General features: G+C 40.9%; 1 long non-coding RNA gene across 1 annotated transcript; it reads right to left on the minus strand.

The window, feature by feature from the left end:
- Positions 1-15,567: 15,567 nt before the first annotated feature.
- On the minus strand, positions 15,568-26,419 carry LOC306767313. Its single transcript, XR_013771616.1, has 5 exons — positions 26,333-26,419; positions 18,228-18,312; positions 16,841-17,032; positions 15,855-16,001; positions 15,568-15,727 (listed from the first exon to the last, which is right to left on the minus strand). It is a non-coding gene; the product is annotated as an uncharacterized lncRNA (long non-coding RNA).
- Positions 26,420-26,665: the final 246 nt, after the last annotated feature.

Raw genomic sequence — 26,665 nt, forward strand, 5'->3', positions numbered from 1 at the left:
GTATGCAGCAATATGCAATACCGGCACTTTTAAATTCTATCCCTTTGCATACTGGGACTATTGTTTATTGTGTATAGTGCACTCCAGGGCTATTTTTTTTTACAGCGTATAGTGCATACCGATACTTTTACCGGCTTTCCTCAACAATCAGTATACCCTCCTGTGACTTCACCACATATTACAGCTTATATTTGTTGATTTAAAAAAAAAAAGAAAAAAATTGTCGTCTCAAAAGAAATGTATTGCTAAGACCAGTTTAGACGCACATCACTTTGTGTAGCCCACAACATCACGCCGGACCTCACATTGTTTACTCGCTTCTGTGTTTACATTGAAGTGGACGTGCTTTCAATGAGAGGAAAGGCGGAGAAAAAAAACTATCGCAGCTGTAATGTTAGCCTGGCTCCAGAAGGGCTTGAGGTCATGAACTGGAGCAGAGTTGAGTGATGACAGTCGTACTACTTAACAGTCATTTACTACACCAGAGATTGAAGGTCAGATGCTGCAAACTAAGTGTATTGCTGGTCAGTAGTTTGAGTTTTTGAAGATTATTTCTTGATAAAAGATAAGATAATATTGCTAAGTGGCATGGACCAGGTCTAATGCTGTGAAAAAAATATTTCACAAAGGAAAAGTGTAAGAGACTAGTTTTTAGCTGGGGAAAGTTGTGACGTTCAGACTTTGCCTGCATCTTCTCGGACTTATGGCGTCGGTCATTTCAGTGGTACAGCTCGGGTTTTTGATGATGCAAGATTTTCAGCGGTGGGTCGCGTCTTTGTGGATGTGCACCTGCCGTCAAAATCACACCGGCATGTATGGCAGCTCTTTTGCCATGGAGAGAGCCAACAACTCTCACTGCGGGAGTGCCGCTCAGTGCAGTGTCATCCAGGGTTACCCTGACAATGAATGCTTCCTTGAAAGGTTGGGGCACAACTATGATGGACAGAGTGGTGAATGGCGTTTGGTCACAGAAGATGACCCGCCTTCACATAAATATGTTGGAGGTGCAGGCAGTTTTCCTGGCTCTGAGACACTTTCTGCCCCACCTGGAGGGCCGTCATGTCCTGGTGAAGACGGACAACTCCACGGTGGTAGCCTACATAAACTGTCAGGGTGGGACCCGCTCACTGCACCTGCACAAGCTGGCCAGGAAGATTATAGTGTGGTGCAGCGCCATACTCCTGGTAGGTGAGTTGCTCGAATGGATAGGAGCCTTGAACAGAGGTGCAGATTTATTGTCGAGGGGGAACCCCCTGTGTGGGGAATGGAGACTCCATCCTCAAGTTGTGGAGCAGATTTGGCAGAGATACGGCTGAGCTGCTGTAGATCTCTTCGCCTCATGGGAAAACACCCACTGCCCACTGTTTTTTTCCCTATCCGAGCAAGACGCGCCACTATGGATGGATGCTTTAGCCCATCCATGGCTGAACGTGCTGCTGTATGCATTCCCACCTCTCAGCCTGATCCCCCCCCCCACTTTAACCAGAGTGAGGGAGCAGGGTCTGACACTGCACTGATCCTGGTGGCTCCTTGGTGGCCATCCAAACCTTGGGTAGCAGAGATAATTCAAATGCTAACTGCGGAACCGTGGTCTCTCCCCATCCGCAGGGACCTTTTGTCTCAGGCAGGGGGAGAGATTTACCATCCTCACCCAGACCTCTGGGCCTGGTCTCTGAAAGTTGGATTTTAAATGTTACTGGTCTCTCCCCAGGAGTAATTAATACTATCCAGAGTATTAATTACAATGCATGTGCCGCCTCTACACGCTCTCTTTACAGCTGCAAATGGCGAGTGTTTGAGAAGTGGTGTGAAGAACGGCAACATGTACCGTTCCAGTGTTCTGTTGCAGATTTGTTCTGTTTTTTACAGAATTTGTTGAAAATAGGGAAAGCCTTCTCCACCCTCAAAGTTTATTTGGCAGCAATTTCAGCCTGTCATGTTGGATTTGGTGACAAACCAGCGGGTCAGCACACCCTGGTGTGTCGTTTTATGAGGGGTGCACGCTGTAAATTACATGTCTCCAAACTATTCATCCCATTATGGGATTTGTCGCTCGTTTTGGATGCCCTCTCTCAACATCCTTTCGAACCAATTGAGGGGGTGGGACTGAAGTTTCTCTAATTTAAAACAGCACTGCTTTTGGCTTTGACCACAGGCAAACAAGTCAGTGATCTGCATGACTGTGTCTCAATCAGCGCACTAACACTACTTCGCGCACTATGTTTCAGTGCGTAGTGCGTTTACACTGACTTTTGTGCCAAAGGCTCAGTGCACTGAAAGTACCCGGATGCTGCCCTAAACCCGCCCAGAAATGCAGTGTGGAACGATGGACACTTCGCGCACTAAATCGACGCCATTTTGCTGACGTAGCGGAAGAGGATGGACTTTCCATCAGTTTACCGGGTAAATAATGGCGGAGTTTAATGCCGGTCCAGGCGGGGATTCATTTGTATAAATGTGAGTATTAAATTATTCCGTTATGGTTATGATGTATACTGCAGCCTGCTAATCTATCCCTGACGACAGTTATGGATCTGATCATTTGTCAGACTCTGTGGTTAGCACCGTAGGTTAGCACACTGTTAGCAGTTTTTATCTGCTGTAGTGGACGTATACAGGTTATATGTGTTATAAATGATGAATGTTATAGGATCTGTATGTTCATTGATCCTCGTTGAACGTCCAGATGAAGCATTGTGGTGTTTATACCGTAAACTATTAATACCGATATAGCGCCAGTTTTTAGAGAGCGGTCCGTTACTATGGTTACCACTGATGCCATAAATCTGCATCGTATGGTCAGATCTGAACTCCTGAGACTGAACGAGAAAATATAGATATAAAATAAACATAGTAGTGAATTTAGTTGGTTTGATTATTAGAGTGCAAAGTGTGAGGTGTGTAACTTTCTTCTGCATGGCTCCACCTTGTCTGTCCCTGATTGAAAATCGATCGAGTGTGTGTGTGTGTGTGTGTGTGTGTGTGTGTGTGTGTGTGTGTTTAGTTTACGTTGTAGTTGGTGTCATGTAATATTTACTGAATGTTTCGTGTGTTTTGTGTATGGTAATAAATTAATCATTACAAAATATTTAATTATATTTGAAAAATGTAAAGAGAAGTTCATTGTAGATCTTCATTATATAGAGACACACAGAATTTGTTTCCCATTTGCCAAATTATTTATTGTTTAGATATAAATGCAGTCATGATCTGGGGAGTAACACATCATTGCCATCCTCTGCTTCTCATCAGTCTCACAGACGGTTCCTGGAGATGCTGCTGCTGGTTCTCCTTCTGGTTATTTCCCAGCTGCCCACCTGACATCTTCATCATCATCTGGCTCCAGAAGGTCACCGCTGCTCATGCAGATGTTGTTGGGGATGGTGGAAGTACTTCACCTCCTTCCAGAGCCTTTAGGAAGACGGACCTCCACCTGGTCTCTAGGATCCTGAAAGACCTCTCCACACACACCTGGCTTCTGACAGGCAGCAGTTGAAGTGAGCTTGCAGGTGGATTCAGACAGGCTGCCTGAGGAGCGTCATGAGGAAAATGGACTGCAACAAGCAGGGGGAGATTCAATAAACGATTCAATAAAATGTTTCAATAACAACTTTGCTGCATCCCTGTGTCTGAGCATCTTCTTTACAGCATTGCATTCCCTACATTATCATTTATAATCCGTTTCCTGTGCCAAATGTGCACAGCATCAGAGTAAACAACAGTTAAAACAGATGTGTTTAATGTAAAGGACATTTTTTCCACTGAAAATATCTTTGCATATTTAAAAGCTGTTTTATTAGTGTTTTGATTTGCACTTTATTATACTAATAAGCATGTGGGAGACATGCAGAGACACATGACAGTCTGATGTTGCTTTGTATTGTTAACAACTGAGATAGATCACTCTAGTGTAGGCCATAATATATGATGATATGATACATAAAGTTAAGTTTGCTGGATTTGTTCATTTATTTATTACAACTTCCTAAAAAGAATTTAGTGGGACGAACCGTCCCTGAAACGATAAGCCAACAATGATGCAAGACTGGCAATAGGTCCGCACTCTGGGCACGTATGCAGGCAGGTCATACACGTTACAAGTAAATAAATATACGTACCAACTCATGTTCAGCCAATCGGAGGAGGATCCTTCGTCACCCTTAATGCGATGGAGTTTCATAAGAGAAGCAAATTCATTCTCGTAATTTAGCGCTTTATTTTACTTTTGACGGCAGAATAATTGTGGTCAAATGCGAGTTCGTCACTACCGGTTAGTGCACTACGTCCAGTGTTCCATTTGGGACAGTACTTACCCACCGTAGTGCGCACTAGAGAAAAGTGCGTAGTGCACACTATGCACTATACACTAACGAATTGAGACACAGCCCATGTCTTTTCTATCCACCCCTCTTGCTTACAGTGGAGTCCAGGAATTACCAGGGTGTCTGCAGCCCAATCCTGCTTTTGTGTATAAGGCTATGGAACCATTATACAGGTGGTCTTTGGTGGAGCTACAGGCATTCCACTCGCCACGGTGGAGGAGCAGAGGCTAAACACATTGTGCCCTGTGTGAGCACTAAGGGTTTATGTAAACAGAACAGCTTGCTTCAGGAGGTCTGACTAGCTGTTTTTTTCCTGGGTCACTTCCCACAAGGGCAAACCTGTGTCTCGTCAAAGTTTATCACACTGGATCGCTGAGGCTATACATCTGTCTTACAGATGTAAAGCGGTGCAGCCACCCACAGGGATAAAGGCTCATTCTACCAGGAGCATGGCCACATCATGGGCTTTGTTTAAAGGGGTGTCTATTCAAAACATCTGTGCTAATGCTAGTTGGGCCACACCACACACATTTGTGCAGTTTTACAGGATGGATGTTGCTCAGCCGTCTCACGCGGTACTGGAAGTTGGGAGTTAGGTCTAACTTTTATCTGTCAGTAGCTATTTCTTGCGCTTCGGCATTGTTCATGCAATCCAGGAGTGGGCTATATCTCCCGTAGTGAAACATCGAGCAAAGTTAGAAAAAAAACGTTGGTCAGAATCTGGTCAGAATGGCTCCTGGATGCCTCCCTGGTGAGGTGTTCTAGGCACGTTGCTCTGGGAGGAGACCCCGGGGAAGACCCAGGACACGCTGGAGGGATTACATCTCTTGGCTGGCCTGGGAACGCCTCGGGATACCCCCCACAGAGTTGGCAAATGTGGTTGGGGAGAGGGAAGTCTGGGCTTCCCTGCTTAGGCTGCTGCCCCACGACCCGACCCTGGATAAGCGGTTGAAAATGAAGATGAAGATGAAGAAGATGATCTCTCCTGCTAGTCCTCATTAGAACCCTCGCTGCAGCATTTTGGATCAGCTGAAGACCTTTCAGGGCATATGTGGGACAACCCATAAATAAAGAATTGCAGTCATCCAGTCTGGAAGTAATAAAGTCATGGACTAATTTTTCTGCATCTTTCTGAGACAAGATGCCTTGATGTCTGTAAGACATCTCTGTCATCTAAGAAACTGATTTGATTCATCTGGCTTCATGGAAAGGTAGATCTGAGTGTCATCCGTATAGCAATGAAAATTTATACTATGCTGCCTGATGATATTTCTTTAGGGAAGCATGTATAATGTAAAAAATATTGGTCCAAGTACAGAACCCTGAGGAACTCCATGACTTACCCTGGTGTGTGAGGAAGACTAATCATTTACATTTACAAACTGAAATCTATCCGATAAATATGACTGGAACCAGCCTGATGCTGTCCCTTCAATACCAATAACATGTTCCAGCCTCTGTAGCAGAATATTGTGATGAATAGTGTCGAATGCAGCAGAGATCTAAAAGAATGAGTACAGACAGAAGTCCTTTATCTGAGACCATGAGAAGATCATTAGTGACTTTCAATAGCACTGTCTCTGTGCTATGTTGAGCTTTAAATCCTGACTGAAACTCTTCAAACAAATTGTTTCTGCTCAGATAGGCGCATAGTTGGGTTGAAAAAAAATCTTGATTTGACATACATGACTACACCACCACCATTTTTAAGCCTGTCAGTAGGATAAACATTGTATCCCATTACACTGCTAAAAAGAAAAATAAAGGGAACACCTAAACCTTCCTATATAGAAGGCTGGAGTTTCTTTTGTTACAATCGACAACTATGTATCTGAGCAAGTGGCCATGACTTGTAGAGTACGTCAGGGGTCAGTCCTTGGAGAGTTTCTGTTCAACTTGTATACCCTGCCTTTGGGTCAAATAACGCAGAACTTTAACATCAATTATCACAGTTATGCAGATGACACCCAACCATACCTATCAAGTTCTGGATTTTAAAGTACAGTAAATTCTCTGGCAACAGTGGTGGGAACAGAGGAGACATCGTTCCCGATTATCATCAGCGGAGGGGGCTGCGCGCAATTCTTCCCGTGTCGGAAATGAGGTTATGGTTGCTGCTGTGCGATTATTCTTCACAGAGGTGGGGGGTTTCTCTTCTTTTATTGGTGTATTTTCTCATTTTATTTGAAAATACGGGAAAAATACATGAAAATAAAAATATGGGATGACAAAACTGGGAAAAATATGGTAGTTGCCCGGACAAAACAGGGTACTTGACAGCCTTGCACGTGACTTTATGTGTCTTTGTCACCAGATGACCACAGTTCAACAGTTGTACTGTGTCAGTGTTTGGAATAATAAATAAATAAACACCTGGATGAGAGAGAACATTTTTTCAATTAAATGAAGAAAAAACAGATTATTCTGTTTGGTAGCAAAAAGAAGAGGATCAGTGTTGGTAAACACCTGGAGACTCGGGCTCTTAAAACTACCAATCAAGTCTGAACCTTGGAGTGTTGATAGACTCAGATCTGACTTTCAGCAGCCACATATAAGCTTTGTACCAATAGAAACATAGAAACATCAACAGAATTAAGTTTGGTCTCCCAAAAAGACCAGAAGAAAATTATTCATGCACTGGAACAGCCTTTTACCAAGACTTCCTCAAAAAAGCATTAAACATCTGCAACTCATCCAGATGCTGCTGCAAGAGCTTTTACCAATGCAAAGATCTGAACGCATCACACCAGTTTTAAAATCTTTATTTAAGAAGAATTAGGCTAAAGCAATAAAGAATAATGGTAAATGGAATTAATGAAATCTGATAGTAGGAATGTAGCTATTTAATTTGGAAAGAGAATTTACAAAACTAAAACAGAAAACAAAAAAAAAAACAAAATAATTACCAAAATATTGGGATTGTCTGAAAGAGTAAATCTCTCTGAGGGGAGCTCAAATTAGACAAAATTTATGAAAAAAACAAAACAAAACAAAAAATCGTTAGAACAAAGATAAAAAGGCACAATATATTTTTTTAATTAGGAAAAAAACTAATTATGAATTATCTTTCCTGTCTAAACTCAAAATTGATGACCAAATATGTGAAGATAAAAAGCAATATATCCCTGCATATTATTGATTTTTATAAGAAGTTACATGCTTTAATTCTGAAAGTGACAAAAAACATCAAGGCATTTATTAAAGGTATAAAAAAGGACAAGGATTTAATCAACTTCTGACCAGTGTAGTTTAGCAGAAGTTCAAAAGTGTATTGGCTCCCTTAAAGACATGAAGTCACCCTGTAGTAATGGTCTCATAAATTACTTTTGCAAGACATTTGGGAAGCATTCAGCTCCATTTCTAGTGGAGGTTTTTGAAGAAGCCAAAAATAAAGGAGAATTACCACACACTCATAGCCAAGGCCTCATTAAATTGTTCCCCAAACCAAAGATGAATTAAAGTTGTGACAACTGGAGATCAATTAGTTTAGATTGATCTCGATCCAAAGATATTTGCCATGATCTTTGCCAAAAGATTAAAAGTAGGATTAGACCATATTATTGATGAGGAACAATCAGGTTTCATCCCTGGCAGACATAAATAAATAAATAGCTTTGGCCTTGGATGCAGATTTTTGAGAGTCGTCAGTGCATTTCATAAAAAATTAGTGTTGTACAGGCCCATGGCACAACCCCTAGATTCAACATCCATCAAGTTAAGAGACAAGTGTAGCAACCTCCCAAGGCCGAATTAACCCCCGAATCAGATAAGAACTCATGACTTTCTACTTCAAAAGGAAGCCCATCCACACATCTCCAAAACAGGGCTCAATGAAAGCCCTAAAAATCAGATCCATCTTAATCCGGGTAGACAGACCTCCACTTTAAACCAGGAACCCTGCTGGTTTTATCTTGTTCCTGGTAGGAAATGTCTACACAGACAGACTGTGACACCCTTTTGAAGTTGGACCCTGGTAAGAGCCTGTTGTCCATCACGCCAGGAGGTCCCTTTGTATCCACAGCACACAAAGACCAAATTCCAGAGCAGGACCTTTCAGCTCTGAACTCTAAAACTGTATAAAATCCTGAATTCACCCTCAACACACCTGGATAAATGGACTCTCCTGACTTTCTCAATTAATCCAAGACTTTAACCGTTTTTCAGATGTGAAATCCACAGAAGTTAGCAAGTTAGTTAATTTCTGTGATTCCTTGGATGGAGCAATGGCGCCATCTAGCAGACGCCCTCAAACAGGTTGAGATATGCATTTCAGGCTGATTAAATACACAGTGTTATATGTATTATATGCTGTTGTTATTAACGACTCTGACTCAAACTTGTGTGGAAATGATTTCTTGACCCACCAGGTCCGTAGAAAGTGAAAACCATCGATGAAATGTATTTGAAATGTCTTGTACCTGTTAACAAACCTTTTTCCTCTTTTGACAGCAGCAAAACTGTTTTTAAGGTTCATGGTTATAAGAATCATTCATACTTTTGCTCATCTATAAATGGATTTTATAGACATGTTTTGAGGTTGGAAAAATGTTAAGTTTAATTCCCCAAGAACTTAGTATTTTGACCAAACTTTCAGACCCATGTCCTGACCCCTGCGCTCTGATTGGATAATCTAAAGTCCGCCCCAGAGTGCCGGCAAATTTAACTGCGGGTCTTCCCGGAACTCGTTCTCTTGTTTTCTCTTGTTTTTTTCCTCTTTTGTTGTCCTTTTGTTTCCTCTTGCTTTCTTTTTTCCCTTCTTTTGTTTTTTGCTTTTCTCTTGTCTTGTTTTTCTTGTTCTCTTTTTTTGTTTTTTTTTCTCTTCATTTTCGTTTGATGTTTGCTTTAGTAGTGTTTTTGTCCGTCTGGTGCCGTGTTCGTTTTTTATTACAGTAAGCTCGCTCGACTCCTTAACACCAGAAAACTCATCCAATTCTGGCTGAACAGTTTATTTGCTTCTGACACACCACCGAAGCTACTCTCCTGGCCCAGCAAAGACTGTGACCAGTAACGTACGGACGACCCGAACGTCACTACTCCAGCTGATCCCAGGACTTTGCCGGCACCCGTGACCCGTGGATTCTAATCGGAGTTGGGTCCAGCTTCAGACGTCGAACCAGGCGGTTCCAGGCGAGCTCCTGACTTCTGCGGAGGTCCTCTTTGGACAAGTATCAGGACGACCACTGAATTCTTGCCCACTGGACCCAAGGTTCGGGTTCTCTGGGTAAGGCTGACCCATTATTCCACTGTCTCCGATCCAGCTGTTGTCTTAGCAGAAGCTGCCCCTTTTTAAATCTGTTCCCCCGGTATCCGCCTGATAGTCTACCCTGACATATTTAGTTAACTTCATTAGACTTGCCATCTTTCCAACCTTCCTAGTTGTGTAAGTTATGTAAGCTGCTTACATAACTAACTTTAATAATTTTATTTTACATTTTTGTTGGCTCGGCTCGAGCTTCCATACTCTCTCTCTTGGCTAATTCAGTATTTGATGCTTGCTGACGCTATTTCTAGTTTACATTATTAATTTCATTTGTGCCTGATGATTTTAACCGCTGTGGTTTTTAATAAAGTGTGTTATATTTTAAGAAGTTGTGGTAGCGTGATTGATCTTTGAGAAGTGATTTGTTCCCTCTGACGAGAACTTACGTAAGCGTATTCTGAGACTGATGGTTATCTGTTATTAGACAAATATCATTGTCACATTACGGTATTCCCTGCCCGAACATATAACAAATTTAGGGCTGGGTGGTGCCCCGAGATCGTCCGCTTGTCTAAGGACACAGCAAATTAATAATTAAAACACCCACTGTTGCTCCGACATTGGATCACAGGTCAATGTTAATGATAATACGCTACACAAGGTTGTCTTCCAAGTCCTTTATTTCTTCTTGTTACAGAAATGATGACTGTACATATTAAGTTAATTTAATTATTTAATTTAATGGCATCACGGCAGCAGACATAGAATTTCAACTATCACAACTCACAGATGACACGTTTCTTATCTAATAACAAAATTGCCAAAGTTGTCCAATGTATAAAGATGTTTTCCAAAGTATCGGGACTTAAGCAAATCAGCATTTTTGCCACTAAATGTTAAGTGACATGATGGAGATAAATGGTTTTCCTGTAAAGAATACCTTCGGCATTGTTAACAAAAATATAAAAGCCCGGAAGATTTAGATTTTGACTCAATAGTTGAACGAAAAACAAAAAATGACCTTTGTGATGTTCTAACATGCACAGAACTACAATGTACACAAGACGTTGTTTACAGATTTGCATTGTGCAGCTTTTATTTTGTGTGGACATGCATGTGTCCTTCTAAAGTTTCAAGCCACCAGAATGATGAACCACAAACCTCACAGAAAAATGGTCTCAGACCAGTGTGGATTCTCATGTGTTGGTTTAAGTGTGTTTTTTGACTAAATCTTTGTCCACATTCATCACAACAGAATGGTCTCACACCTGTGTGGATTGTCATGTGTTGGTTTAAGTTTGTTTGTTGACGAAATCTTTGTCCACATTCTTTACAGCTGAATGGTTTTTCACCTGTGTGGATTCTCATGTGTCGTTTTAGGTTGGTCTTTTTACTAAATCTTTGTCCACATTCATCACAGCTGAATGGTTTGTCTCCTGTGTGGATTGTCATGTGTTGGTTTAGGGATACCTTTAGACTAAATCTTTGTCCACATTTATCACAGCTGAATGGTTTGTCTCCTGTGTGGATTCTCATGTGTCGGTGTAAGGTTGTCTTTTGACTAAATCTTTGTCCACATTCATCACAGGTGAATGGTTTTTCTCCTGTGTGGACTCTCATGTGTCGCTTTAGATTGGTCTTTCTGCTAAATCTTTGTCCACATTCATCACAACTGAATTGTTTGTCTCCTGTGTATATTCTCATTTGTTCGTTTGGGTATATCTTTAGACTAAATCTTTGTCCACATTTATCAAAGCTGAATGGTTTGTCTCCTGTGTGGATTTTCATGTGTCGGTTTAAGTGTGACTTTCGACAAAATCTTTGTCCACATTCATCACAGCTGAATGGTTTTTCTCCTGTGTGAATTCTCATGTGTTGGTTTAAGTGCGTCTTCAAACTAAATCTTTGTCCACATTCATCACAACAGAATGGTCTCACACCTGTGTGGATTCCCATGTGTAGGTTTAAGTGTGTCTTCAAACTAAATCTTTGTCCACATTTATCACAGCTGAATGGTTTGTCTCCTGTGTGGATTGTCACGTGTCGGTTTAAGGTTGTCTTTTGACGAAATGTTTGTCCACATTCATTACAGCTGAATGGTTTGTCTCCTGTGTGGATTGTAACGTGTTGGTTTAAGGTTGCCTTTCGACTAAATCTTTTTCCACATTCACCACAGCTGAATGGTTTGTGTCCTGTGTGGATTCTCATGTGTTGGTTTAAATGTGTCTTTTGACTAAATCTTTGTCCACATTCAGCACAGCTGAATGGTTTGTCTCCTGTGTGGATTCTCATGTGTTGGTTTAAATGTGTCTTTTGACTAAATCTCTGTCCACATTCAGCACAGCTGAATGGTTTGTCTCCTGTGTGGATTCTTATGTGTTGGTTTAGGTATATCTTTCTGCTAAATCTTTGTCCACATTCATCACAGCTGAATGGTTTGTCTTCTGTGTGGATTCTAATGTGTAGGTTTAAGATTGTCTTTCGACTAAATCTTTGTCCACATTCATCACAGCTGAATGGTTTGTCTCCTGTGTGCTTTCTCATGTGTCGGTTTAGATTGGTCTTTCTGCTATATCTTTGTCCACATTTATCACAGCTGAATGGTTTGTCTCCTGTGTGGATTCTCATGTGCATCTTTAGATTCACCTTATGAAGACAGATTTTACTACAAATGTCACAAGTGATTTTTGTTTTTCCTGAGTGGAGTCTTCCCTGGAAATGTACATTTTGCAATGTTTTTAAACATTTTTCAGTGTTAAGACAGCTGAAAGACTTTTTGACTATTTCAGAGCTGAACGATTCTATGTTCACATCAGTATTTTCATCAGATCCATGTGCCCTGCTGACATACAATTTTTTATCACCACTCTTTCTTTCAGTTCCAACATGTGACAAATGTCTTATCTGTGAATAATCTGTAGCCTTTCTGTCACTATTTAGTTGTAAATAAGTATTTGGATCTCGATTACTAGTTAATTGTGGTCCTCCACAGTCCTCTTCATCTGGTTCAGATTTAATCTGTTCAGCTGGGTTATTGATCAACGCTATTATGTCTGTGTTGCCTTCAATTTGGGTTTGATGAAGGAGAGCTGAATATGACCAAGGCTGAAATTCTTTTTCATCATGTTCACTCTTCACAGTAGCTATCGTCATTGGTGAACTTAAGACACTGTCCATCAGCCCATAATAAACTTCTTTCCATCCTGGCTGGGCCATAGTTCCTGTGGTTCTTCTATTATGAGATGGGACTCAAGGTCCTGCTTGTCCAGACTTCATTTACAAGGAACTCCCTCTGAAATCACCAACATCTGCTTGAGATCTGCAGGGAACAAATAAAATGATAAAGTTGGTTTTCAAGACAATGCAGCAGATAAAAATCTCATCTTCTCTTCAGAACATCTAATTCACACCTTTAAAATGTCTGCATGCACGAAGTCTCGGTCAACAGGAGGAGCAGTGTTGTATAAAATATTTAGTGTTGCAGAGAAGACCTTGTATTGCCACCTCGATCTTATCCATTGATAAGATCGAGGTGGCAAACAGAACAAAGCACTGCAACAAACAAGTGGTCAGGGGTCCTCACAAATTTGTCAGTTTTTTTGTTTATTATTATTCTCTTACCCTATGATAGACAGTGATGTTGATAGGTTTTCAATGTCATGAGTCTCTGGGACTCAGATGGCAATTTGAGTAGATCCCCTGAAAATTCTGTTGTGATTTTTATTTATCTATTTATTTTAAGGAGTCACAACCTGGTCTTTTCATGTCTCCACTGTCCTCTTAGTGTTTTTAAATAATTCTTAAAAAAATTAAATGAAACAAAATTTAAAAAGTGCTTTTTCTGACCCTTTATTCTTAAACTTTTCTCATGAGATTTCATAGGGGATTTTGAAAAACATAGATGTTAGCTTAAATAATGTTAATGAGGTGCACGCTGATTGATTGCTAGAAGTCCAGCGCAGGAAGGGGGCTGGGTCCAGTATGTCTGATGCTTAAAAACAGCAACTAGTGACAGCAGGTAACGTGACAGCAGCAGCTAAAAAAACAAAGGAAACAATCAAGTAACACATTCTAGATCTGAATGAATGAAATATTTTTATTAAATACATTGTTCTTTCCAAAGTTGAATGTGCTGATAACAAAATCACACAAAAATGTTCAATGAAAATCAAATGTATCAACCCATGGAGGTCTGGATTTGGAGTTACTCAAAATTAAAAAACACACTACAGGCTGATCCAACTCTGATGTAATGTACTTAAACAAGTCAAAATGAGGCTCAGTAGTGTGTGTGGCCTCCGTGTGCCTGTATGATCTCGCTACAACACCTGGGCATGGTCCTGATGAGGCGGCGGATGTTCTCCTGAGGGATCTCCTCACAGACCTGAACTAAAGCATCCCCCAACTCCTCCAAAGAAGTGCCACCCCACACCATTACTGACCCACTGCCAAACCAGTCATGGCAGGCAGCAGAACGTTCTCCACGGCGTCGCCAGACTCTGTCACGTCTGTCACATGTGCTCAGTGTGAACCAGCTTTCATCTGTGAAAGGTGTCATAACCTTGTCTTTTCATGTGCCCACTGTCCTCTAACAGTTTTTAAATAACTGTTTAAAAACTTATTAAACAAAAATGTTTTTTAAAAGTGCTTTTTCTGACACTTTATTCATAATAAACCTTTTCTCGCTAGAATTCACGCAAGATTTTCACCAACCTGGATATGGATTAAAATGTTAATGAGGTGCTCGCTGATTGATCGCTGGATATCTGGAGTCGGAAGGGGGACGAGGCCAGTAGTCTCCATGCTAAAAACATAGCGGCTAGTGATAGCAGCTAACCTGACAGCAGCTTTCTGAATTCAGTATTTATGTTTGAACCGGACTCTGAGCCTTAGAGAGAAGATACCGAGATGGTGGAAGGAGCATGTTTACAACAAACTGTCTCTGAATGGTAAAGTCGTCACTTTTAATGTCTGCTCGCCTTGCCTGTTCAGATAGCATGTTGACAACGAGGCATGTTGGTCATGTTAATACGTCTCAGTTTTATTCCGTATTGGACCGTTTTTTAATCAACAAATGTACTTTTTAACACAATCCGAAGTTACAGTAGTAAAAAAATTAAACGGATGTTGACTGAACCGGTCAGTGTCCAGCTGCCGGCCGGTCTGCACCCAGATAAGCACACACACATTTTAACCACACAGAGTTTCACGAAGCTGCGCTTTTTATTGAGGTTTTATTTACCGTCAAGTGTTTTTCCAATTAGCTTATTTTTTTTATCCCATTTTAGGAGTGTGAAAAATGTCGTTATGTCAACATGAGATCTCTGGCTGATGCAACCACTGATGTGGGCTGCTGTGTTACTGTACAGATAAATAACATGCAGTCATATATCTTGTATCATTGATCAGGCTTCCTGCTGACTAATAGTCGTGTTTTGTATATTCCAGCATCACTTACCATCTATTATGTTGGTCTAATTGTCTCTGTTGGCATGTGCAGCTTAACAGGCAGCAAGATATTATTACTGTGCTTAGAAAATAAAATTTCTTTTTTCATTTCCTTAGGTGCTGAGAAGGATAAAGCAGGTCCAAACTGCTCTGTCTGACCCAACATCCTGGCGTGTAACCAGTCTGCTTCAATGCTTTTTCATTACAAAATGCAGGAAACATTTATAAGCACGATTATGTACATTTACCTGTCAGGGAATGAGAGGCAAGTTTCTCTTCAATGCCCAAAAATTCAGAAATATGGCTACTCAAATGGCAAATAACTGTAAAAGGTGATTATTTATGTTCTTGCCATTTCATATTACATATAACAAATAGTAACTTTGCTGCAGTCACTTAGGACAAAAGCAATTGAATTAAAGTAAATACACAACTTCACCATATACACATTAATGCATCTGACTTCTGAATGTAAAATGTAAACCTGAAGTAAAAAAAATAAAGCTCTTTAAAACACAATATCTTTATTAGTGTACAGAAATAAGATCAATGCTCATTTCAATGTAATAAAATAAAAATGATAATTTTCACTCTTAGTTATTTATTCTGTTAACACAGAAGCTGAGTTTTCTGGGTTTTATGTGGACTCTCGTGGTTCTGGACCCGGATGAGCAAGCCTCCACAGCACTCTTCATCATCATCTTCCTCTGGACTGAGCTGAGATCTCACCTTCACTGCTGTCACCCTGGTTCCTTTTCTGCTCAGAACCAGATACTGACATCAGAACAAGCAAGAAAAGTGCCTCTTCGCTTCCATTAAGAATGTATATGTGTTTGATGTGTTATCATTTTCTGTATGTAAAATTGATCAAACAAACGACAAACCTGTATTTCTGAAGAGAGAGTGGAAAGTCCTTGATGACAGCTGTGTTCCAGTTGTTGCCTGCATTGCAGGGTCAATCTGCTCCAACATCAGTAGACATCAGTAGACCGCTGGTGCTGTGCATGCCATGAGATGTGCTGGACTAAAATCTGCAAATACAAGTTATAAAAATATCAGATCACATAAATAGATTGTAGGTGTAAATAGCTGCAGTTTAAGAGTAATAAAATATTGTAATACAAATAGATCAAATCAAACTTTATAAAGCACTTTCACGCCAAAGGCAACACAAAGTGCTTTGCAGACTTTTTTTTTTTTAAAAAGCTTAATACAACAGGTTTTCACACACTGAAATATTAACATAGAATATTAAAAACACACATTTTATTTCACACAGTTATACACAGACAACTTTTCCTAACCTCTGTGTCTTCACTGCATGTAGATAATAAAATAAAACATATCTTTTAGATCCATCATACCAGGAGTCAGACCTCCACATCCATAGAGGCTGCAGCTGCAGATATTAATCCTGCACAGCTCCCGTTTTACAAACATGAAGTGAAGATGTCAGGAATAGAAAGTTTGCATTCTGGTTTGGTGAATAAATACGAGGATTGGAAATAAAATATCCTCCTTGCCGATATCCTATAGGTGCCAATATCAGACGGTCACCTTGTTAAATAATCATTATTACAGCTGCCATGTCATGGAGAGCAAGCTACATCCATCATGAATACTGTACTTACTGTGTGGTAGCAGGCGTGAAAAAATTATAAATAGAGAAGTCATTTACAAATATTTACGTGGCAGAGCACAAGATATAAGAAAATTAAACACGGGGCATATTTGTACACAGCAGGAGGTTAAACGCTTAGGCTTGTCTCGTTAGCATTAGCGTTAGCATTATCTGCATCAGGTTAAGTCACGTCTCAGCCACAGTAAAAAATAACTTTATATCAGTTATTATATATATAGCAAAACTTACCGACTGCATGGATGGTGAGCCACTTAAAGTTCCAAATGCCCCTTTTTTCAGCCGCAGCAGGGTTGATGCAATCTTCACCTGGTTTTTCCCCAATAGCTTGCAAAATGCACAAGCAGGCCGCAGCCGCCAGAGATGCAGGTGCATTTTCAACAAAACCTAATGTAATCCAATTGTCCCTGGTAGTTTGGTCCGCTGATGAAGGAAGAGCAAAAACATTCTGGTGTTTGTTTTGGCAACAGACAACCGAGCAGTGGACATGGAGCCACAGTTTCCACATTTTCTCAATGCTTGTTGATAACTGTGACTGAGGCAGGCAAACAGATGTATTTAGGTCTAGAACAGGGGTGGGTTTATGCAATTAGCTTCCCGGGATGACGAAATGCTGGGGGCAAGAAAAAAAACAACAAAAAAAAAAAACGCATTTGCGAGACTTCAGCCTTGTGGACAGTTTTGCTGTGAACAAAGCGCGCAGACAGAAAAACTCGACCGTCTTCAAAAGAAAGCCTTCCAGGGATGTTGCCATTTCCGGCCAACACCAATACACACATTTTAACCTGAAAAAGTGCAATTTCTGGGAAATAAAACCCTTTAATGGTTGTAACTAAGGAGGCAGAGTAGTAATCTCCCAACCAGAAGATCAGTGGATGGATTTTAGGCTTCTCCTGAATACATGTCTACTGCCCCTTTTCCATTTTTAAATACTGGACCAGACCTCACTCTATAAGGTTTCAGGGTCTTTCCACTTGGTGTTTTTGGGGCTGAGTAGATACTTTATCAACACTCAAGCAGGGAAAGTCAGGCCTAAATTGTGACATCTGCTGATTGATGTAGTGATGTGTGCAGAATATTTCAGTCCAGGTTTGGAGAATGTAAGTGTTCAATGAATCTGTATAGTATGTGGAATATTTCAGGCCAGGTTTGATGACTAAGTATTATAGTTTTTTCTCAGCACATGGTCTAATGCAGTCTAGCTTCCCAAAAACTATGGAATCACGCTTTACAGATATGGCGAATCGGCAGCTAACTTCAGCCTCATCCTTCTTTTTATGTCTGAAATAAACAATTACTTAATATATTACTTGATACTACTCTCAGCATCTATAACCTTAGTTATTAGCGTACAAGTAGGTGGAGGTAATTCGGAGGAATTCTCACCTTTAATGCTTAAATATACTCATTTGATGCTAAGTGGAGCTGGTAAAATGCTACAGCATGTCCTGAAGTCACAGAATACAATATTTGGTGTAATACCACAACACTAAGTCCACATCACCGCCAAAGAGCCTCCATTCTGCCACTCCAACAGGACTAAACCACACAATTCCCTGGAATATTACCCTTTACTGATTAAGGCAAATACATAATACCAAGGAATGTAAAACCTCACCTTCTTTCCTGATGAGGCTCCCTCCATAAAAAGTCTTTATCTCATCCTTCTCAGGCTGTGTAGCTTCTCTCCAGCAAGCCTGTCTCTGTAGAGAACAGAAACAAATAATAGTCAGTCTCCAAGATACTTTGAAATCCCTAGCTGTTGTTTAAGTAGAATATCGATTAGGGCTGCACGATTATGATCAATACTCACTTATTTGTTAAATATTGCCATCACGATTATTAATCACTGTCATTCATTGTATATGGAAAAACATGTATTTATATTGCACCACTTGTAAAAAAAATAAAAAAAAATTTTAATATTATATATATATTATAAATACAAGAGCACTTTCAGAAATAATTTTGTACAAGTAGTTATTCTTGGATATCTTCTAACAGGATGCTGCAACTTCTCATGATGGCTGGTAAAAACATGCATAAACCAAAGAGGCATTAACTGGGCAGGGCTAAATTTTAGAGATTCTGTTTGTTTTCACAGCTCAACTGAAAGAATCAGTAAATTAAACTGCTTTGAAACTGATATGCGTTCACAATATAACATGATAAAGGTTTAGGTGCCAGATTCTATTACTTTTGACTGTAATAAAGTTTTAAAACTTAATTTTTGTAAAAACAAGCAGTTTATGTTGTACTAGAATAATACTGTTTTTATATTTAAAACATTTATGGTCTATTGGTTACATGTGAGGAGATCTGAGACCAAACCATTTCTCATAGTTCTTTTAGAATATTGCTGTATCAAGGTAAGATGAGGTTTTACATCTAAAACATAGAAAAGAGATTCCTAAAAATGAATACAGCTACAGTTATTGTGTTATTGTCCAGTCCTTGAGGACCACAGTCCTGCAGGTTTTATATGTTTCCCATCTTCAGCACACCTAGATTAATGGCTTATTGTGCCAAACTGAACCAACTGATCCCTATCACTTCAATCTGTGGAAGGAAAGCATGTAAAACCTGCAGGACAGTGGCAGAGGACCAGAGTTTAAATTCCCTGTCTGACTGGATCTCATACCAATAAAAAATGATCCAGCCCACATCACATCCAGGTGGGGTCCAAGTCAGACTTGGTACACTTTGGGCTCACATCCACTCCAGACCCGGCCTGGAGTCCACCAAAGATTTGGTCCCAATTCGCATAACAGAACTGGGTCAGAGTCCTTTAGCACAATGGGTCCATACTGGCCAGGATCTGTAATGCGGCTCAGAGCCAGTTCTTTGGTGGAATAATATTTATAAATAATGTTTTATAAATAATATTTACCATCTGAGTTGGTGGAGGATTTCCACCAAAGTCAACGCATAGTGACTTAAACGCAGGGTATGTGTTATGTAGCTGAATCAATAATAAAATATAATAAATTGTATTATTCAGTCATTCATTTTCCAAACCGCTTAATCCAATTCAGGGTCACGGGGAGCTGGTCACCTATCCCAGCTGGCTTTGGGTGAAAGGCAGGGTACACCCTGGACAGCTTGCAGGGCCACATAGAGACAAACAACCACTCACACTCACTCCTAGGGGCAATTTAGAGTGACCAATTAACCCAACTTTGTCTTTGGACGGTGGGAGGAAGCCGGAGTACCCGGAGAGAACCCACGCATGCACAGGGAGAACATGCAAACTCCACACAGAAAGGTCACTGACCAAACCTTGCCCCAGCCAAGGATCTTCTTGCTGTGAGGCCACAGTGCTAACCACTATGCCACCGTGCAGTCTAAATTGTATTATTTTGGGCACATTTATTGCAGGAAGCTGGAGCTCATCTCAGCAGTCACTGGGTGGGAGGCAGGGTCACCCTGAATGAGTTGCCAGTTTATTACAGAGAAACAAACTACCATTCACGCTCACACAAACACCAAGGGACAATTTAAAGGGAACCAATTAACCTAGCATGCATGTTGCATACACAGGGAGAACCTGTAAACTCCACAAAGAAAGTCCGCTGTTAGAACCTTCCATAGCCAAGGCTTGAACCAGCAAACTTCTAGCTGAGGCCACAGTCCAGGATATATTAAATGAAATTAAATAAAATGGAAAAAAACAAAAAAACAAAAAAAAACATACTATTACAGGGGTGTCAGAACCCAGTCCTCGAGGGCCGGAATCTGGCAGGTTTTTGTTGTTTCCCCTCCACCAACACAGCTGATTCAAATATATGGATCCAGCAGCTTCTTGTTAACCTGTTTGAGTGTCAGTCAGGTGTGTGTTGGAGCATGGAGACAACAAAAACCTGCAGGATACCGGCCCTCCAGGACTAGAATTTGACAACACTGTACTATTATACTTATATGTGCGTGTATATGTAGTATACCCACTTCTTTTTCAATCAGCATTAAGTATACCCACTTCTAAACCCCCTGTGACGCTGCTATTACAATTACAAAAGTCTCTACACTGTGTTACACTGGGTATGGTTTAATGGTGTTTTTTTTATTTCAGAATTAATAATTTGTAATTAAATAATTCTGAATTAATTTAATTCTCTTACGCGTTTACATGAAGATAATAATTCCGAATGAACGTTTACATGAAACACGTCCTCACTTAATTCCTCTTTAGAGCGGTGGGTCAAGAAGGGTTCTGATTGGACAGAGGGTGCACGTGACATGACGTATATACCATATACCGGAAATAAAGTTGGCTCCCTGCTTATCGTCTTTTCAGTCATAACTTGTAAAAACTATATATTAAGTACCAGTTTATTTGCTATTTTTATTACAATTTTGAAGTACCAGCTCAACACGAGCATACTACCTCACTTTTTGCAGCAACTGAGAAGAAGAAGAAGAAAGACCACCGAACACGGGAGGCAAAACATTGTGCGACATCGGGACAGGACAAGGTAACGAGCATGTGCAGAACGACCGGAATTAACTTAAGAGTGGAATGAAGGTTTACATGACAGAGGAATTAAATAGATCGGAATAAAAATGCAAATAAACCAGCCAATTACATCGAAATTAAGTTTAATTCCAAATAGAAATTAGCATTACAAATTAAGTGTATTCATGGTATTTTTTTTTTTTTTTTATCAGTTTAAAGTGGAATTAACTTTTATTCGGAATTAAAACTCCTCTTCACTCAGACTGTCTGTGTCAGACTGAAGCAGATTATCCAGCACCGAGTTTTCCCCTGGGACACAACCCCTCCTCTTCTGCTGTAACACAGGGTCATCATGCATCCCAGTCTCTGACTTTGTTACTTTGATAGCAAGAACTTCAATTGTACTTCGCACCCTTGTGCCATCTTCGGGTGAGATAATTTCAGCTTTCTGAATCTTGGGTCAATGGCAGCTGCAAGAACAAGTGAGTTGTCTCTCTGCAGACACAGTGTTAAGATTCTCCCATCTCTCACTTATTCCTTTTCCTGCAATGGCTTGAAAGGTTTTTCCTGAGCTTGTCTCAAATTTGGTTTGCTGCATGGACTGTTGCAGCGCTTTGACCAGCTGTGGAAGACAAGAAGCAGTAGCATACTCCTGTGCACTGAGGTAGTGAACAGTTGAACATTCAAAAAGCACCAACCCTTTCACCAGCTCTTCAAGCAGCACCCACTGCTCTGGCTGCAGGTCAAAGTAATGCTTGCCTCTTGGTGTTACCTCAGGGTCTGAGAGAGTTGCAGTGACTGACTAGCGCTGCTCCAGGAGTCTCTCTACCATGTCATTTGTACTATTCCATCTAGTAGCGATGTCCTAGATCAGCTTGAGCTCTGCAGTGTTCATTTATTGCTGCTTCTGCTTCAGTTCCTGAAGTGTGCCACTGAGTTTCTTGCAGCACCAGCAGCTTTGTTGATGCTGAGGTCTTTGAGGGCACTGTTGACAATTAGTTGGAGGGTGTGCCCAGCACTGCGGACTGAAGACCAACCATGTTTTTCCTCCAGCAGTCGAGTTGCCGCCACCATGTTGGACCTGGTGTCATGCACTACTGCATTAATTTTGTTTGGCAAGATGTCAAATTTCTCAATGACCTCCTCCATCCACACAATGATGCTTGCAGTGTCCCTCTCCTCCAGAGGTAGAGTGGGGAGGTTTAAAGTCTTCATTTTCCAGTCTTTGGCTATGAAATGACATGAAATCCCAAGATATGCCCCAGCAGTCAGTGAGAGGGAGCTCTTCTATGATCTCCTTCACCTTTAAAGTGGAAATTAAACAGTCAAGCAAACTAACATTTACTAGACTCAGTCATCATTTCATCAATAATAATATTCCAAACGTGAAAAATATTAATATACAAGAAAACCGTAGTTTAGTTTTATCTTTTGTAGCAAGAGCGCTGCCATCTTGCAGTACCGTAAACGGTGACGTCACGGGGTTGGTTGGTTTTGCGGTCCTGATGAGAGTTCCATTGTGCGCATCAAATTAAGAGAGACAACAGAGTAAACAATGGAGACTTGTAAACCAAAACAGAAGAGGAGGCAGAAGGGGGGCACTACTGCGTTGCTCCCGGGTGTAAAAATGAGTTTTACGGAGTTCGGGCTGAGGGCAAAACAGTTCATTTTCACAAACTTCTGCAAAAAGAAGAACGGTGCTTCTGCGCTGGTTGGCAGCACTGAAGAGGAAGAACCTTCCGATTGGCCCTGAGTTTTGTTTGTATTTGTTCAACAAGCTAATATAAATTTAACTTAAGGGTTTTTTTTTATCTTTAAACTTTATTGTAATAACAAAATTACAGTTTTTATACACTAAAAATGTTTTGACAGCAGGAAACAACTTCACACATAAGACGCGCTCCTAATGTTATTGTTAGCTAATGCTAATGTTTATCTAGTAATTAGCTAGCAGCGTTAGCTGGGAGCAAAATAAATTTAGAAATTTTATTAGCTAATTGCAAATGGAAATATTGTTTGCATCTTTTCCATCATACTGCATACTGTTTCACTGCACCGTTGATTTTATTTGAGATTAAACCACCAGTGATTTCTAACATTAGCTAGCTTTTCTCACAGTTACATGCTGTTGACCGGACACTCCAGTGTCTCCGCTCGGACATCCTTTAGGGACAGCATGGCCATCTCCAACACGTCCACCTCCCGGCACATAAATAAAAAATGCGAACTTCAGTTATGCACGATTTACCGTGCAAGACATGGTCTAAGTCTGCCTCTTGGCAGCAGATCGACTCCATTATTGTGGGCATCACAGAACAGCAGCCACACTTACACAGGTGGTAGTGCGCTCCGCCTCATAGAGATGCACCGGCTCCGCATTTTCCTCCTCTCCTCATCACTGCTAGACTCACCCGACGTATCGGCTCGAAAGCGTAGGCAATGGGATTATTATATTCACTCAGTCTTTCAGTTTCGTCCTCCATTGTACCACTCTTCTTAATTGTGTTAATGCTGTAGGTAGCATGGATTCATTCAGCTCACAGCCAAAGAACCAACCAAACACGTGACATCACCGTTTACGGTACTGCATGATAGCGGCGCTCTTGCTACAAAAGATAAAACTAAGCTACGGTTTTCTTGTAAATGTTGATATTTGTCACGTTTAAAATGTTATTATTGATGGGATTATGAATGGGTCTAGTAAATAATGTTAGTTTGCTTGACAGTTTCATTTCCACGTTAATTACAGAAGTTGAATTTTGTAAATATTTAAAATGCAAAACCTACCATGTAATCAGAAACTATTAAACATACAAGTTTTAACATTTTAACAATAGCAGCTATTTGAACATATTAAAATGTAAATAAATATTTACTTGCATAATTTAAACATATAACTGCTTTAAAATTAAATTTGTGATTGCTTGTATTAGATGTGTGATTTTTTTTTTTTACATAAATCATCAAATGTGTGTGTGATATTGCCAATATGAAATGTATATAATTGCTTCTACATGAAATGTGTGATTGCTTAAGTGAACTGTGTGTGTATTTTAAAAAATTACCTTCAGAAAAGTTGCCTTATAAAGTGGGTAAAATGGGTTGTAGAGGGCAGCGTGTAGTCCGGGTTGAACTGTTTGATCATCTGTATAAAACCTTCGACCATAGAAAGCGGTCTCATATCGGAAATCAGCATCTCCAAAGACTGACTCTGAAGACAGTCGCCTGTTGCAGAATGCACGTCTGCTGCCTTTGCAGATGCGTGTCCTTGGTGACTCTCTTCAAACTGCACGCATTTAATTTAAAATACTTTAGTCAGGCACAGTCAGTCAGACAATATGTTTTACTTATGTGTCAGTCTGCCAGTGAGCGTAGAAGGTAATCTTACCGAGGCGAGTCAGACTCCGTCTCATGCAACTGCCCGACGTGCTTTCTCTTTAGATGTCCATGCATCACAGACGTGCTTTGCAGATCTCGCAGATCTTTTTATTTTATTTTTTGCATCAGTATGAGCTTTTTTTTTTGTTAGGACCTGGGCAAATGTGGTTCAAATGTCAAAAAAAAAGTCCCCCCAATGAGCACAACTTGCATTTTCCCAAATAGATTAAAGGTTTCACAAATCAGAAACTATGTTTTAATAACTCTGCATAGTATGTGGAGTATTTCAATCCTGGTTTGAGGGGTCTAAGTCTTGTAGTTTTTTGTCAGGACCTGGTCTAATGGTGTGTTCAGACCAAACGCGTTTTGAGCATCAAGAGCGGCAGGTTTCCGTGAAAAGTCTATGTGGAGGCGCGGCAAGGGTGGGGCAAGCTTTATCGCGTCGCGTTTTGGGCATCAGCGTTCCGCGCGGAACACGCCGAAAGTTTAAGAAGTTTTTTTAAGCTTGACGTGCGTTCGATGTGCCAAAAGCCAGAGATGGGCAAAGCTGAACTTTGGCCGCTTGACACGGGGCGTCAACCAATCAGAGCGATCAGCTCGCAGCTCCTGGGGGATTTCTGTGGTGAACCCAAGCGGCAAGCTCCGGCGGTTAAAAGTGAAGCCTATGCGGAAGTGCATAAAACTGCAGTCCCCGCTTCATCCGCTAGGGGCTGGCTGCAAAACAAAGCAAATCCCCATAGACTCCCATGTTAAAAAGGCCAACTTCACAGCAGAAATAAACATGCCTACAGCCTGGTTCAAAAATCCATTTTCGGTTTATAGGTAAGGTTTATCTTCATGACAACTGTGGGGGGAGTGAATTTTTTTCTAACTCGCTCGTTTTAAAGTAATCTAATCTCGAAGTTCGGCAAGTTTAGGCGCGTGTCCTTTTGATTGACAGGTACCAATCTCTGGCGTCAAGAACAACCGCGGTTTTTAGCTGGTTAACAACATGACTTAGCTTTAGCCCGATTACCTCCGTTAGCTGGGTAGCTCCCGTTATCTTGGGGTTAGCTCGGTTAGTTTTTCGCTACAGAAAGCTCAGAGTTCGCTCGATGTCAATCATCCGCCATGACGCTCACGGCTGCCCTCTCAGCTCCACCTCTTTGCCCATATTTGTATTTTCCGGCCGAGACGACGCGCATGACGCGGCCAACATGGCGACGGTACGAACCGCCCACCGAGCTTCAATTCAGCTCTTCAGAAACCTATGGGTGACGTCACTGAGACTCCGTCCATCTCTTTATATACAGTATATGGTAACCCAGACACGGGGCTGAGATGCTATTACTCTGTGCAATATTTAGGATAACAATTCCTTGCTAAAAAGCTGAATGTTACTGATTTGGCAACGTAACAGGATACGTTGCCTAGCAACGCCTTGTTTGGGGACGGCGGCTCTTGTTGCATTAAGTGACTATCACTGCCCTACAACGACGTTCTCTAGCTTTATTTGTTAAATAAAACCATGCCATCGCTCTACTGAATCCGCTATCATTTAAACTGACCGAAATAAAAGCGCCGACTCCCTCCTCTCTTTTCCGCCGCGTCTGCCGCTCGCTCCAGACACAAGCAGCAGACGCGGCAGGAGCGTTTTGGGCGTCGGACACAAAAGTGGCAGTTTAGTGACCAGCGTAGAGCATTCAGCGTTTTGTGCCTTTTTCGACACTCAAAACGTTTGGTCTGAACACACCGTACAGCAGTCTAGTTTTTTAAAAATTCAGCGGAATTGCCCTTTATACATTTTGTGACTCGGAAGCTAAACATCGTAACCACACAATTTTTTGGGGGGAATATTAGCACTTAATGGTGAATCAGAACACATCACAGCAAGAAATGTAAATTCTCACCACCTTTCATGACGACGCTTCCCTCAATACAAGGTTTTATTCAGCTCCGATCCTCCTCCTGTCGCGTGCGTTTTTCTTCTTCGTCTTCTGCTTCTACTTGTTTCATTGGCAGTTGGCAAACAACGAGATGACGTATTACCGCCACCAACTGGTAAGGGGTGAGGGAGCCAAAACGCAAAGCACTTCAATTGAAGCAAAGGCTTAATGCTTCCTCAGTATTCAGATGGAGGTTGCATGGTGGTATGCTTGTTTATCAACAGCGCCAGTGATGCAAACCAAAGGGTTACGAGACCTTTCGCCAAAAATGACTTGACTTGCACATGCAAATCTCGTAGG

Source organism: Telmatherina bonti (genome assembly GCF_933228915.1).
Source record: "Telmatherina bonti genome assembly, chromosome: 16".
In the NCBI taxonomy this organism is placed as follows: Eukaryota; Metazoa; Chordata; class Actinopteri; order Atheriniformes; family Telmatherinidae; genus Telmatherina; species Telmatherina bonti.